Source organism: Haliotis rufescens, unplaced genomic scaffold, assembly GCF_023055435.1.
Source record: "Haliotis rufescens isolate VD_foot unplaced genomic scaffold, xgHalRufe1.0.p SCAF_11, whole genome shotgun sequence".
Lineage (NCBI taxonomy): Eukaryota > Metazoa > Mollusca > Gastropoda > Lepetellida > Haliotidae > Haliotis > Haliotis rufescens.
Window position 1 is genome coordinate 8,938,451 of NW_025963791.1, and position 14,086 is coordinate 8,952,536.

Here is a 14,086-nt window from a genome sequence, read left to right on the forward strand (position 1 = left end):
TTGTTCGAAATGTGCCTCTGTTCACCCAGCAGTGAATGGGTACCCGGTAGGATGAGATGGGAATGTGTCTGTTAACCTTCTAGCGACTCACAGGCAGCTTGGGTTGTATACTCCCCAGGGAGCTGAGAATGAAAATCGAGTGCTCACTGATCCATTGACCGGGGTAATAATAGTGTAGCGCTATGAGCATCCACTTGTTGAATGGAATCTGGCGCATTATAAATGCACTTATCATTATAATTATTATCATCATCATCATAATAATAATAAAATAAATAAATAATAATAAATAATAATAATGAATAATAATTACTATTATAACATGAAAACGGTTAAGGAGGTGCTGTACATCTTTCATGGTTAAGCTCAGAACTGTTCTACCACCCTTCATTTTTTTTGTATATAGAATGGAATTCAAATATTGCACTGATGACCCGTTTACACAGTGACTATCATTCTGCCTACTATTTACTGCTAACCAACCAGCGAGTGTAAACGTAAAGGCAATATTCATGAATAATGACGGGAACATATACATTGTACCATTTACATGTGGAACCGCCATCTGTTGCAATGATTATTAAATACCAGGTTCAGAGAAACAATACTATTTTCCCAGAACGTGAGCTCAGAATACTGCCCGTAAAATGTAATCGTTTGACTAATTTGTGTCAAATACACGCCACTGCCATAAGTTGTATAGTGTATTCATCGAACATCATGGTAACCGTTTACGCTGTTGAAAAATCAATCATTGACTCGTGCAACTAATTCGCTACGAGAATGAGAATAACATCAGCTTGACAGTCCAAATCCTTTGCGATTTACTTATATACAAGAGCGGATACAGCTTATTGTAAATAGGGGGAAATTTATTTAAATATTAAATGGAACTAATTTTGGAGCACAGTTAATTACCGCCGTCTTATACCGGGAATATTGCTAAGTTAGGTGTCAAACAATAGACACACACATATAAGCAATTACATGGTTTGTTTTGCTGAAAATATCATTTCACTAAAGGATTTAGGATATGTTTTTGAACGTTAACGCGATAAGAATGCTTCAAAAGGGGGTTACTGTTCCCATGCGCGCGCGCTCACACACACACACACACGCGCACACGCACACGCACACACACGCGCGCGCACACACAGTGGCATCAAAGGCATTTAGCCCAGATATCGGGTTACACAATATAGATAGTTACAGCAAGAAGAGGACATTAAAGTGGAATAACAACTAGTCATTTCTGTTGCATTAAGCAAGTAACTGACACTTTGTAGGGCAGGACATGCTTTACCCATTTCGCAAACACCTGATCGATGTCACTGACTTTCAGTGGTCCACTGATATGATTGTCACCGCTGTTTTGCATTTCACGCCTAATGGAATCTGTTTCGTCAGATAATCGAGCCTGGTTAAAGGAATTGTTTAGGTACACCTATATATGTAATAAGAGTAAAGTGCTGTAGGTCTTTTGTCTTAAGGTCCATGAGCCATCATTTCCAACTCGTATACGAGCCAAGTACCTTGCGTAACGTGCGTCAGGGATTGTTTTATATTGTTGTTACTTAAACGTAAGAACACAGCCACCTTTATAGACCGTTAACCTTTTCAACGCGATATTTTGTAAGTGAGTGAAGCTAGTCTTGTACATTTAGTGTCAGATTAATGTGAATCAAGTGCAATACGTTTAACCTTGTTTTATCAAACCCACAAGGACAGGCATGGTACTGAATAATTCATTCTCGAAATGAAATTTTATCAGTGAGAGCAGTAAGTGTCACGTTAAATTAAGTGCAAATCAAACACGCCCATACCCGGATGTTCTCCTTAAATGGGGCATTGGGGTAGCCTTGTGGTTAAAGCGTTCGCTCGTTACGCTCGAAACTAGGATTCAATTCCCCACAAAGTGTTAAAACCATTTATGGTGTCTCCTTCGTGATATTGCTGGACTATTATTAAAAGCGACAGTCAATCCACGCCACTCTCACATGAAGCTGACATAAAGAATACTCCGTCTGTATAAAACAAGGGCTGCGTTGACGTTGATGAATAAGTAATGATAGTCCGTTTTCAGTGCCCTTTGTGACACTGAGTGAGTGAGTGAGTTGGTTTTAACGCCTCTTTTAACAGTATTTCAGTTATATCATAGCGTGTCCCGAAGTGAAGCATGTCTCAGACGTTGACCACTTTCGTGAAATATATAACGTCATGCAAGATGGTGAGGTGAGGTGAAATGGGGTTTAACGTCGCGTCCAAGATTATTGCACTTATATAGCGACGTGCATGCACGTGTATATGTATGTGTGGCTGCTGGAACTAGTCCGGACTGATGACGATTTATTGTGCTAGGTCACTGAGATACCATGCCGCAGTTTAACATGAATACCCCACTCAGACACAGTATACTGACTCCGAGCCGACCAGTCCTTGTTTTAGCCCCTTAATGCCGAGCGCCAGACATGGTAACAACAAGTACCATCTGTTAACGTCCTTTGTGTATAACGCGGCCGGGGATCGAACCCAGGACCTCCCGCTCTCCTGGCGGACGCTCTACCACTAGACCACGAAGGCGGTCTTCCACAGAGATGCCATGTCGCAGTCACAACATGGCTCAAGTTTTGAAAACTGTAACACACAAGCGTTGTAAGTATAAAATAGTGTAAAGTGTGACACAAAACGGCTGAGGCTGCGTTACGTGCAAAGTCCACTATTTTACAAAATATGTAAATACAATCAGTTAACCTTTATCTGAATATGGTTTTAAATAATTGCATCATATTGTAACGTGTCGGTACACTGAGAGTTTATTGAAACATTATAGCTTACATGCAAGCTGGAAGATCAAGGGGAGTTTAACCCCCGAGTGAGCACACGGCATATGCGTAATATTATGATAATGTTGATTACTTCAGTCATTGAAAGTAGGCACTGCGTCCATAACAGCATCTGCATGCACGATTATGTTTTGATTATTACATGCTTTTGTTCCTGTCCAACCGATACATAACTGTTAAACGGCTGACACGTGTACACGCATCTAATTGAATTTGTTATAAGCGTTTCCAGTTGATGGAGGTGAGGAGAGGTGAAATTGGGTTTAACGTCGCGTCCAAGATTATTGCACTTATATAGCGATGTGCATGTGTGTGTGTGTGTGTGTGTGTGTGTGTGTGTGTGTGTGTGTGTGTGTGTGTGCGTGTAGCTGCTTGTACTAGAGAGAACGTGTAGCTGCTTCACTAGTCCGAACTGATGCCGATTTATAGTGCTAGCTCACTGAGATACCATGCCGCAGTTGAACATGAATACCCCACTCAGACACAGTATACTGACTCCGAGCCGACCAGTCCTTGTTTTAGCCCCTTAATGCCGAGCGCCAGACAGGGTAACAACAAGTACCATTTTTTGACGTCTTTTGGTATGACGCGGCCGGGGATCGAACCCCGGACCTACCGCTCTCCTACCCAGTTGCTGGAAACCAATACTCATACATTTTCTATGTAAGGTGGATTTTACCATATAACAATCAATACACGCTTCCCTGTGAGTATATTTGTGTGAAACGCGGCCAAAGAATAATAGAGGCTTGAAATAGGTTGAACAAGCAGTTCTTTTGTCAAAGGTTCATCATCAATATATTTCTGGACAATTATTGTGCATACCATATCTCCAAATAGTTTTCATTGGCACTTGATCTCAAGCGTATTTGCATTTTGATTGGCTACTGAAATTCCCAGAGGGCAGCAATTGGTCAGTTAAGCCTTTGCGGGGTCTTTTCTTTTCCGGAACTGTAATTACGGTATAATAGTTGGTAATTGTGGGCGCCTTGTTTCCCGGTTGACGTGTTGGTGATATTATTTCGACGAGCTCTTGTTGTACATTGTGTATGTGGATGGGCCACAGATGCGAGTGCTGGCAGTAAAACGATGCTGCTGTAGGTTATATTGCAGCAGTGAACAGCCTGTGCCACACTCACGGATGTCCTGTGTTGTGTGCTTGCTGTAATGGACCTGTTGATGGCGGAGGATCATTAAAACTACAGCGGATGTATTTGTTCCCGATGTAAGTAAGTTACGCATATCTATCTTCCAACGGATGTTTATCAGTTGATTTAGATATGTACTGGATTGCATTTAGAGTTGTCAGCTGTGCTCAAAACTATTGATCAATGTTTTGAAGTACTGCGCATTGTGTGTCCTGAAAAGATATATGTCATTATGCAGAGATAAGGTTCTATTGAATAGATACTGTCAACAACACTAGTTTCGATTATTCAATACAAAATAGACACACTTTGTTTTAATGTAAAAACTACTCATATGAAATCCTTGTTTAGGTCCACAATACGGACATGTGCAGATTTAGTTACCTGTTTCAACGTGTCATGTAAACTTTTATATATCATGCCCTTAAAACACACAGTACATTAAATATGACCAAATCAGTTCACATAGTGTCAATTGAGAACACAATAATTGAAGGCTAGTGGTTTGGCTACTGACAGGGTAAACTGATACAATAAAAGTAATGATGCCACCGAGTAGGGAACAAATCAATTTGAACTGTAGATATGACTAGCGTCCTGGTATTGCCGACTGTCACACATTGTCTATAGCGACACATTCACACTGGAGTATCGACTCGATGTAGAAAACTCATATTGATCAAGTTAATTTCCCGCTTCAGTGAATGAATAATATTGCTAAATTTTCACCAATTGTCATGCTAAAACAGTTTTTAATACTTCAGTTCAGCGTTCCCTTGGTAGAAATAAAATAGTACCTTGTATACAATAACCACGCCTCTAATTAAAAGAAACATAAAATACCGTTGATATGGACTGTTTCCGTTGTGGAATAACTTTAAATAACTCTTTCTATGATATCATACTGGATAGTAACCGGATATGCCCCATGGTCCAACATATCCCATGTTTACCCCCGGGGGTGAGGAAATCGATTGTTTATCATTAGATTTGGGACGCAGGGGCAGGGCAGGCGCCGTGGGGTTTTGTAGCACAAGCTTGCCCCGGGGTTGGCAATGCAATTCGTGACCCAAGCCACATGGTTATATAGTTCAGAGACCTTACTAAATATATTGACATTTGTTTACATTCCCCATCATGTTTCTTTGGACGATGTTTGGAATCGGTACGGGGAGAACTCTTCTAAATCTCGCGTGGGCATATGCACATCCTAAATGTGCATACACTTGAATTAATGTCAAACCAGTTGCTTAATGGCTATCAAAGGGATTTCAATAATCGGATCAGAGTTATTACGTTTTGAGAGTGTTTTCATTTTATAATGGTAAACCATCTTAGAACTGGTTCCCAACGGCATCTGTTGATGGTTGCGTGTTGTATTAATGCTTCGACTGACAAGGTGGTGTGTGATGCAGATATAATGACATTGCTAGAACGTTTTAGGACAGTATTGAACCACACTTAATCATTATTATAATGTTCACACGCCCATTTTGCAATTGAATGAAGTAAAAATAACCGATGAAGTAATTTGTTTGGAGTTAACGTTGGTTGAATATTGATTAAAGAAACATATGTGTGCAGTTGATTTATTTGGTGTTAAAAGTTGAAAAACGATAGACTGTGTCCCTATCTTCCTTCAAAAAATATATTACTAACAATGGTTTAGCACAATAAATACAATCCATAACTCATGATAAATATGAGAGAGATTGAAACTGAAACAGCAAAAAATATTCATTCTACCGGTACATGCCTGTAACATAAGTTTAAAATGTCATTTTTTAATATGCTATTCGTTAGGAAGGACTGGCACCAGGCTAGAGATGATATATTAATTACAGTAAATTGATACCTATTTGCAAGTGAAACAGGTGGGCGGATGTAGTTGTTTCTGAACATCGAATACGCAAGGCAAGGCAACATATCGACACGTTCTGTTGGCAAATGATAGCGAGATGCATCATGGTGATATCTGGATAAGCAATTGTTGCATCCGTGGACCGCTTTGCAGTGGATGCTATATCATTCAGCTCATCGTGCATAATCTGGCCAAACGCATTTCGATCATGGAATTTTACCTTTTAACCCTGTTAATTTATTCACATAGTCAGGGGTGCGTCTAAGGCCACGCAATTCGCATTGCAGAGTTGCGTCCCTTTGGCACGTCAGAAACCTGTAACCGTGGGTTCCAATCCCGGTTCTGTCCGATTATGTTTCTACTAGGTTTGTGAACACCATGCCCGTGCAAGTGCGTTTCAACAATGTGGTAAACGTCTGAGACATTACTTCGGGCTTTTCGTCCCACATTAAGCTGACACGCCGTGATATAACTGGAATACTGTTCAAAGCAGCGTTAAACCCAACTCACTCTGTGAATAACCCACTCATCACTCACACACCAATCAAGGTCATATAGAGAAATAATGATCAAAGATTGAAACATGGTATTAAAACGACTCCTATGTTATTAATGCTGCAGCATTACATGAATGGTATTGTGGAACTGACAGAGCGAAACAGTCGAAAATAGTGACGTTACCATCGAAACGATACTGATGAAGAGTAAAAAGTTGATGAGATTTTCATATTTACCGGAAGAAATGAACTGATTATTCGGTGAAGTTACGAGCACAGTAGACACCAAGAACATTTCACTTACGACGATGTTGTCGACGTGAATCTTTATCAACGCGTGTCGAGTAACGTGGTCAACGCGGAACCCACGAACACGGGTATGGTGCTGACAAACCTAGAAACATAACCAGTGCTAAGCTGGGACTCGAATCAACAGTCACAGATTTCTGGCCCGACTGAGTGACACAACTCTATAGCTACACAGCGCATTTTAACTGAAGACAGTAGTAAATCTGCAATAGGCTACATGTTCCCTTTCTTTATTCTACCAATATAATACCGAATCCCACAGATTATAACGAATATTATATTAACGGGAACTAATCATTGTCGTTTTTCCATACACTACACTGGCAAAAGCCTTCAGTAGCGGTCTATTCAGAAAGAAACATACATCATCGGTACCTCATTCATTATACGATCCCTGGATAGACGTTATAAAAGACTTGTATTTTGTCAAGGAGGCAATAAAACGTCAGTGCCTTTCGCATGTTCATTCTATTTTTTTACGACATTGCCATTTTCTGTATTCCAAGGCAAATGAAGTTCTGTTACAAAGGCAATGGGTTACTCATATGCACATGTCAGCATTATTCGCTCCTATAACCCACAGAAATGCACGTATTAAACCCTCAACAGGTCTATATGCTTTAAAATGAAATGACATTTGATAACTTTTGGCATAAGTAAACAGTATTTTCAGTTTTCCCGTGTATAGTCCTTCGCACCCGGATTTGACGAGCTTGAGACTGTATTATACAGTGAGTGTTTTTGGAAGTAAGCTTGGAGCATATGCAATTGTATTTATCTCTAGCTAATGATATTATATACGGTAATTATAAGTAAACTAATTAAAACATTGTCTGTGGACATGACGATATTTCTAAGTCTTGTGGAGAAGTCTTGTAATACTTACTAATTATAAAATGCAATTGACGCTCCAGAATTCTAAATTGAGGATGATTTAATTAAAATTTAATTAAATTGAAATATCTCAGTTGTACGTTTATTCATCATGTGTAATATTCTTTTTGTAGCCATTGGCTTAATTTCGGATAAAATATTTATTAGAGAGAAGGGACATCATTCATAATAAGCCAGGAATAATACGCTTTAAACACTGTCATTCCCGTTATGGGGAATATTTAATGACAGTGGTAGTGCGACTGATGTTTTTGGGTGCCAGAATATGAGAATAGTGACGCCTGAAGACGCCAGTAATCCAAGTTATTTTGTGTTCCCGTCAACTTCACCGGACTTCCACAACGATACAGGATTATTGATTTTATTTTTAATTTTCACCCCAAGCTATGTAATCAAGTAAGCTTGAACACAAAACTGACACTGTTAGATTTGAAGCGCTTCGCTTTGAGAAACCGAGTGCGGTGGAATCACTGTTATACTGTGCAACCTCTCAATGATGCGGAAAATATTCTACCAGTGTCGGTTAGTTTAGTTCAAATCCACTTATCCATCTTGACACATTACTACTGACATGTTTCTCTTGGTCCAAGGATATCGGTTCAAGTGCGAATCGTTCCTGTTTGGAAGCAATTTAGTTCCTTATACATTTAATGTTGTTACCTTCTAACAGTTTATCACGTGTAGCCATCAGCTTCAATCTGTATGCTAGACTTCGTCCGACTAAATTGCGATTTTTCAGCCATTGTACAACCGTGTCAATTCGGTTTGAATACATGAGGATATGATTTGTGCATTTGAATTAATTCCTACATCGGTAGCCTGGACACGATCTTGGAGGTGATGGAGCGACCTGTTTTCTTAAGTATACCAGTTCGGCAAGAAGGATACTAACTGCGAGGAATATGGCACAATGCATACATTATCAACTAGTCTTTAAGGCATTCCTCACCGCACTGATTATAGTCACTGTGATAAACTGCCCTGAAAAATACCCGATTCTCGTGTCCGCTTGAACAGTTGTTTGCCGTGTCTGTGCTATAGATATACAGGAGAACTCTCGTTTTTTACCATAACAAACGATCGTTCTTTCCAAGCTACAATATATTTATGGCCACTTTAACGATCTTATGGTCGGAGTTCCATTGACGTTATACCATGGTCTACTACACGCTGAATGATTTAATTGTCAGTTAGTTTCCGTACTGAACTTTTTATGGTAATTTTATTCTGAACTACTTTATTGTAATTTTATGGTATTTTTTATGATGAACTGTGAAGTCCTTTATACAGATCGCCGTGAATGGCTGGAAAATTGCTGATGCGGCGTAAAACAATATCCATTCATTCATTCCTTTATACAGACGTATGCTATATTTGCCATTCTTATGTATTTATGGACATTCTTTAACTGAACTATTGATAGGAGAGATTTTGCTGAACTATTTATAGTCTTATGTTGAGCAGTTTCATCGTCGTTTGTAGTCTGTTTATGGTCAATGTAATGCTGAACTATTTATGATTATTCTTATGTTGAACTATATATGGTTATTCTTATGCTAAACTATTTACTGACATTTCTTTTGTTGAACTGTGTATGGTCATTCTTATGCTGAACAGTTTTATTGTCGTTTTTAGTCTGAACTATTTATGGTCAATGTAATGCTGAACTATTTATGGTTATTCTTATGTTGAACTGTATATGGTCATTCCTATGCTGAACTATTTACTGACATTCTTATTTTGAACGATGTATGGTCATTTTTATACTGAACTATTTATGGTCATTCATATGCTGAACAGTTTTATCGTCGTTTTTATGCTTACCTATAAATGACCATTTTTGTGCGAGCTATTGTATGATCATTCGTATGCTGAACATTGTTCTGCTGAAATACTGTTTGGTCCTGTTTCTGCTGAACCATTGTAGTATTATTTTTAAACTGAATTGGGGCGGCGGGATAGCCTAGTGGTTAGAACGTTCGCTCGTCACGCCGAAGCCCCGGGTTTGATGCCCCACATGGGTACAATGTGTGAAGCCCATTTTCCGGTGTTCCCCGCCGAGATTTTGCTTGATAATTGCTAAAAGCGGCGTAAAACCATACTCACCCACTCAGTTTATACTAAACTAGTTCATAGTCCTTTCAATGCTGAACTTTATCATGGTCATTGCTATGCTGGTGAATTAGTTTAGAGAATATTTTCCCATTGGCAAATATAATTTGCTGACGTTAAAGAGAAGCAGGATTACTTAAGTATAGACTAACATTTAGTCTCTGAAATCTTATATTACACAATATCCTTCTTGACTCTAAAAATTAAAAAAATTCTCTATGCTGATTGTGGAATAGAGCTAGCTTGAGCTGGCTAGACTTGCTTTTGTATGCATTTCTAGATTATTATTTTTTCATAAAATAAATATATTCCAAGGTCATGGTGCAGGACTAACTTAAGTACAGCACCGACTGCTGTGTCCCTTGCAAGAGAGGGGGATGTTTTGCGGGTGTGAGTGGTGTGAGTATCACCATGTTGCTGCCACTGACATTTACAAGATCTTGTCTAAATAACCATCCGGATTTCCTCCGCTGATAAAGGCGAAGAAAACTACGACGTGTAGAAACAGTAGAATTCAAGCAGAACATTTTGCTAAAACTATTGTGATAAGATCATAATCAGCATACCATGAGAGTTCGACAGGTTCAAAAAGGTTTCGACATAATATTTGTGTATACTCTGCTATATTTAAGACAAATGTAAGCTGTAGAAAGGATCTCATACGGAACATAAGTTCAATTAAACACTTGAAACGGGAACGTACATGTAATTTGTTATTGGTGTTAGGGGAGTCAAAACGAACATAAAACTAATAATTATATTGACAGGCATTTGTTGAGACAAAGTAAAAGAGAAATGCTTGCTCTGTAAGCCTATTTCGTTCCCTATGATTCATGTAAACTGTAACTGTTCTGTTATTCATTGTGAATGCGATATATGCTTTTCATCTTGTTTATATGTTAACGGAACTCGTAGGGGCGTGCTACCATATGGCGCATATAAGGGAATGAATTTCATTCAGTTCCAGTGTCATGTTTCAGGTGGCATTTTATAGTCACGGTTATCGGCATAGGACGAGGAGATTGGAAGATTCTGAACATTATTTGATATATAAACACTGTAACCTTTGTGCAGCATTAAGGTGTGTAGTCTAAGCTTATATTAAATGTGATGTCATTATCTCGAAATAGTGAGTGAGGGAGTATGGTTTTACGCCGCTTTAGCAATATTCCAGCAATATCAAGGCGGGGGACAACAGAAATGGGCTTCACACATTGTACCCATGTCGGGAATCGAACCCGGGTCTTCGGCGTGACGAGCGAACGCTTTAACCACTAAGCTACCCGACCGCCCCTATCTCGAAATAACAAAATAGAATCTATTTACATCCAGTCGCGCTATCTCGAAGTGACAAATTATTTCCGACATAACTATATCTTCTAACTTGGGTCTCTGTATTGTAGTGACAAATTTATTACTGCATATCTATATATTTTACATCCGTCTATCTCGAGGTGAATAATTACTTCCGACAGTATCCGTATCTTTTCGAAGTGAGAAATAGTCCCGACAGTGTTTGTATCGCAACGTGATGTAGTGCTATCGGCGTCTGTTTAAATCAACCTCTTCCAAGCCTAATGTCTCTTTGACAACCCCCCCCCCCCGCCCCCCCCCCCCCCCCCCCCCCCCCCCCCCCTCCCTTCACACACACAGACACTCGGAGACTCGGGCATAGATACGCGTCACACATACACCTGTAGATACATATAATGCATTATTAGTACATCGTCCACAACCGTTGTTGGGTCGCATTCAAGCCTCAGGATAAGCTTCGCTGTTTTGCGTAGCAGCTGTCTCCGAGATCAAAACTCTTTATGCACATAATTACAATGTACCAATAGGTCTGTGTCATTTCATATCATGCTGGGGCATTGTGATACAAACCGAAAGCACACGCACGACATGCAGCGCAGAATTTCTACATCGGTGTGAATAAAATCGGATTGAAATTCACAGCGTTTAGCATGTGTGCATGTTCTTATCACTGAATAATAATAACCAAGCCATTGTTTTTTCTAGTGACAAACAGACAGTCATTGCAGATCTAGTTTTATAGGCTCTTTTATCTTGACCGTAAGGGACGCGATTGATATGCGAGGAATGTTGTTTTCTATGTCTTCATCCATTTATTCAACGAAGAGTATACACTGCAAAATCGATCTTTAAGTCTGCTTTCGTAAACCACTACTTTTGGGTAAGGTGTTGGGAAATCGGGGATTATCATCTGGAATTCGAACCCAGATACTGGTACAACTAAGGGACGCAACTCTGCACGGTTAATTGCAACGTCATAATCACTTGAAAGGTTGTGATATCTCATAATATATCAAACATATTGTGTAACCCTTTCGTGGTCTTGTGGATAGAGCGTCTGTCTTGAGAACGGAATAATCGAGGGTTCGATCTCCGGTCGTGTCATACAAAAAGACATGGTACTTTTTGTTACAAGCAGCCACACACAACCGTTGTAATATAAGTGCAGTAATATTGAACGCGTCGTTAAAGCTCATTTCACATCACCTCGCTTGAGGGGATTATGGATTAAAATTGGTCCCCAACAACCTATATATATGCTGGCTGTCAGAGGCGACTTGGCAGGTCGAGTAATCAGGTGACTGTGTGACATTTGTGTGTGATGTCATGTCACAACGACCTTTCATTTGACCAAACAGAGCATGGCTTATCAGATCATGAAAGTGACACAGGGTATTCCGAACGACAGTTATGGGATTTAAATTCTGTATTCATCCAATCTAGACCATATATTAGCCATTCCAGAATGGTCTTTTGTTCAGTTTTTATTTTTTCTAATCGAATATATGTCAAAATATGTTTCGAAGCGTAGTCGTCAGTTTGAAACTCGTGCTGTAAAGCTCGATTAAGCTGCCTTCTGATTGGCTATTGTCGACTTCTTGTTAGTCATTCCACTGGTCGGTCAAAGTTCACGAAAGTTCCGTCTGACGTGACCCGTAATGGGATGTCCTCAGATCTATGTTTAGCCGTAGCGAGAACTAAGATCTGATTTTAATGAGATTGGAATATTGCTGAATGTGGCATAAAACAGAATCAACAACAAGCACAACACTTTTAATAATGTAGACTCATTTTCTCTAGTACGTTTCTCTCAAGGATTCTTTCAAGCAAACATAATGAAATATAAAGAAATGCATTCATTTTCTTTCAAATACGTGTCACTATTTGGGTTCACATTGCAAGTGCTAGGTTTTTGTCCGTTGACTGAACTGACGTAAAAACGCATGGGCACAATCCGAGGTACTTCACAATCCTACAGCTACGAACGTGTGTAGTTTAATCACCTTCCAAATGTGAGACAATTGTCAAAACGTTTAATTGCATTTCTCCGAAATATGGAACCCTCAATTGAGGTTATTAGTCTATACTGTAAGAAGTATGTTACAGTCAGAGGGCTCTCGAGAGTCCCAACAGACTTTTGCCGTCAACGTTTCAACCACCTCAGCTTCATATCGACAGCTCATCTTCATATTATTTAATGGAATTATAATTATTATTCACCTATAAAAACTAAAATTCAGCTTCTAAGGGGACTCACAGCCCTTCCGTTTATGGTACCCCGTCTATCCTCATGTAAGACTTAGACTTTTACTAGGAACAACGGGATATGTAGGGTCATAAACCATATCGTGTTCCCTGAACGATGGTATTGAAACAACATGGAATAATGTCAGTAAGCTAGTGGTTGATAGTGTGAGCATCGATGTATGTCCTTAGGTGAGATGACATAATAATCACTGTCACAACGTGTACTTGTCCACGTTTGACACTTAGCAGTCACTGATGCTACCAGCTCTATGTTAACTCGTCGCTTTTCGACAGCGTTATGAATATCCCTGAGGCAATACGAGCAGCCTAAAACAGGCAATTATCTCAAGTTTGCGAGTCGTAAATGTAATTTGTCATATTCTGACTGAAACAAAATGATAGAATATCCACAGCAGAAAATATTAGAAGGTTGAATAAATAGTTTGTTTGAAATCAATGTCAGCACGACCCGACCCGTCCCGTAAACAGATGCTGGCGTGTTAAAGGGATACTAGGCTCTCTCAATTGGCCCATAAATTTGATTCATTCGTTCAAACACTAAGTTTCTGCCCACTCTAAAAATCCCGTTAAGGGTTAGAATCAGCCTTCAACATCCCCTGCTTATGGTAACAGGTGACTAACAGTGTGGATGTTCATGATGTCAATCACTGGACTATCTGACCCAGACTCGATTATTAACAAACCGCCGTCATATAGCTTTAATGTTGCTGAGTGCTGCGTTAAGCAACAAAGAACAAATCTGTGATGTGTATTATTTTTACAATTTTAAATTACCATAATTACAGGTAGACAATATATATAATAATGTGTATAATAGCATGTATATATGGACTACCGACC

General features: G+C 39.4%; 1 protein-coding gene across 4 annotated transcripts in view; it reads left to right on the plus strand.

Annotated features, from left to right (window-relative positions):
• Positions 1–14,086, plus strand: part of LOC124146379 (glutamate receptor ionotropic, NMDA 2A-like) — a 208,535-nt gene that overhangs the window by 139,417 nt on the left and 55,032 nt on the right. Inside the window, exon 1 of one of the 4 annotated variants that reach the window (XM_048392188.1) lies at positions 3,797–4,072. The exons of 1 other annotated variant lie outside the window; for it this stretch is intronic. The gene's annotated coding sequence lies outside the window, so the exon portion shown is untranslated. Of the gene's footprint in view, positions 1–3,796; positions 4,073–14,086 lie in introns of those variants that run through there. 2 more of the 4 variants (XM_048392186.1, XM_046516646.2) reach the window with 2 other exon arrangements.